The sequence below is a fragment of the Cygnus atratus genome, chromosome 3, assembly GCF_013377495.2.
Source record: "Cygnus atratus isolate AKBS03 ecotype Queensland, Australia chromosome 3, CAtr_DNAZoo_HiC_assembly, whole genome shotgun sequence".
NCBI classification, from domain to species: Eukaryota; Metazoa; Chordata; class Aves; order Anseriformes; family Anatidae; genus Cygnus; species Cygnus atratus.
In genome coordinates, this window is record NC_066364.1 from 99854782 (window position 1) to 99858097 (window position 3316).

The following is a 3316-nucleotide window of genomic DNA, read 5'->3' on the forward strand; positions in this document are numbered from 1 at the left end:
CTGCATGCAAAAGCAGGGAATGGACTTGGTATTTCCAAGGGTCCTTCCTTCTTCTGTGCTCCTTCCCCACACAGACCTTCATGGTCTCTGCCAAGTCAGTGCTCTTCGAGGAAGTTGGGAAGGAATATTTTTTTTAATTTATTTGTAAGGTGACATATTCTTATGATTCAGTGCAGGACAGAAGAAATTCCTCTTTCCTGGAACGCTACACTTAGGTCTTGGTCTCCTAAACTTCTCCTAATTCATTTCCAGTCTTACAACTACTATTTTTTTGGGAAAATGGTATTGTCTCATTCTGTCTTCTGTTGAGTGTTACAAGAGGCATTATCTGACATTCAAAACTCAACATAATTCTGAATATATACAATTATTTATCTCTTTGGGAAGTAATAAATATCTTCTGAGGGGAGAACAAAAAACGAGCTGTGGCAATGGGGGCCCTTCAGAAGCCAATGTTCTCCCATATGCATACACTGGAAATAATTATCTTATTACGAGAAGATGAGCTGGTTCGTGCTTTAACCGTCGTGTTTCTTTTTGGGGTGGGCTGCCATTTCTTCTCTGCACCACCAGATGCCACACTTTTACTGCAAAACTCTATTCCTCCACCTGCACAATGGAAACAAATGTTTTTTCTTATGCTTTTACATTTTCATGAATCTCTTCCGTCTTGTTTTCTGCAAAACGCTTGTAAGCCTTTTAAGCATAGAGCTTCATGCTTATTTCTAAGCATGTACTATAACTCTTTAAGATTATTTGTAAACTACTTACAGGCAGTTACTGAGAAACAACCTCTTTGTAAACTATTTGCTTCTCTGAGTAGCCAGTGGTTCAAACCTGCTCCCTCAAAATAATGAAAATGCGGAATTGGAGAAAAAAAAAAGCACTACTGAAACATACAAAAAGCATATTCGAGCACTTGATGAAGAGAAGCAGCAAAATGTTTGAGTTAAATAGCACAAAATCAACTGCATTTGACAACTACCTTAGATAAAAAAAATCAAAATAATTACAGCAGAAATATCTGCTAAAATGTTCTTATCTGAAACGCTTATCCTTGTGTTTTTACAGTAATTGAAGATGTAACTATTTTATAACTTTCCCTTCTGGTATACACATATTTAATCTAAATGCAAAGGTTTCCAAATGTATGTACTTATGTTTGATTCAATCTAAAATTTGGATATTGCAAAATTATGCAATTGTGGTTTTCCTATTAGAATTAATATCATTCTCATTCCTCTTGTTGAACATATTATTTTAAAAAAACATGCACCACTTTGCAAAATTTATATTGTATTAATTTGTAGTGAATTGACTGTTTAGTGCAGAATGAAAATATTGAACTATGAATCTATATTGAGCCAGATACATAGTGCACTGTGCCATAAACAGGAAGAAACATACACAAATACAAATAAAAGAAATAAAATTTTGGTAAAAACAAAGCAAGGGAAATGCAGCAGTTCAGAAAAACAAAAATAGCACATAATTTTGTTAAAAAAAAAGAGATTTTTTTTTCTTTTCATTCAAAGTTATTCTGTGTTATTTTCAGAGAATTTCAAATCATGAAGTCTATTATTATTTTTTTTATTATTTATTTTTTTATTCCTTCATCCCAGTGTATATAAAGTACCTCTTCATCAATATGATATCAACTGTTAAAACCTTCAAAAGTAAACCTTCCAGGTCAAAATATAGTGATATGCAAGAAATAAACACATATTCTGCTGTACATTCTTCCCCTATATAAAGGCAAAGAGTATGCAAATATCATAAGACATTTATAAAATATTCTGACAGTTAAAGCAAAGGTGTTCATTAATAATTAAAATCCAAATGATGACAGAACACAAAGCCGTTTTCTATCACGAAATGATGTTGGTCTACAATTATGATAACACTGCTTCTCAATTTCACATTATTTTGTGGATATTAAACAGAAAAAATGGAAAATACAATATTGTTTGGGTACTGGCAAAGAGAACAAAGTCATATGAAATATTTACCATAAGGGCTTCTCCAAAAGTTATTGACATATAATCAAATTAAAAACATTTCCATTTTCACAGCTCAGCTATGATTAGAAGTTTGAATTTTCTATCTAAAAATATCAAATAGAAGAAAATATGAAGTACTACAGAACAGTGCAAAAGTGCTTTTTTTCATAATCTCTCAGAGTAGAATCAGGATTTATTTGAACTTGACAGAGTTACCCATGGATAGCAGAAATCTCTATTTGTTCTTGATTCGAGAAGAGTCTTTTTCTTGACATGAAAATGTCAAAAAAATTCATAATGATAGTTTATGATGTCATTATAATTCCTCTCCATTCTTTAAAAACAGAACATTAAGTCATTCCATTACAGTGCCTTACTCTTAATCTTTCCCTTTTTCTAAAAAATTGACATATTTATCATTGATTTTCCAGCAGATGTTGTACTGGATGCCCTTTTTAAAAAACTACCTCAGTTAATCTGACCCCTCTTAATGATTATTCACATGTTCTTTAGTAAGTGAATAAAACTTTTCTTTTGCAGATAGTAGGTACTTAATCCTCATTATTGAGAATATGCTGAAACCTTGAATGCTTGTCAAAGATTCATTTTATAATCCTGAGGTTGGTTTGCCGTCAGTGATTTACACAGGGGCTGCGCTTGCAATAATTGATTCATTCCATACTTAAAATCTACTGCTGTCATTAAAATGACAGTACAACACTTGCTGTTGCAATTTAGATTTACTTTAAAATGGCTTAATTCTGCCCTGGAAATACATAGTATTGACACAGCAGAAATCATTTTGTGTATTAAAATAAAATCAGAAAAACTTATTTTTATTCTACAAATACTAAGATAGAAATATGTTTAAAACATAGACTACCTTTTATGAATGAAAGTTGAACCAGCAATCGCATGAATTTCAGTTCATGTATTTTTGTTACACTATTTTGGTTCAAAGAACATTTTTTTTTTAACCCCTTTAAAAATCTGTGGATGAAATTGAATTTTAAGGTATAGCTACTACAACTAATTAACAACTCAGACAAAATTCCCATAGATGCTAAGCTTTTATAATAAAGCCAATTACAATTCTGGACTGTCTGTGACAGTGTTCAATGTAAAAGCACATATCTATTTACAGTTATTTCAGCTTTAAGCTATGCAGACAGCATTCTTCCACCATGCGTTGTCTTTTCTGAAAAAGGGAATCAAATGAGAAGTGTTTAACCAATTCCTCACACTGACAATGTGACATGCAGCTTTCATTTTCCTGAGTGTGTTTGACTAGAGGATTAACTAAGTGCCAAGGTACA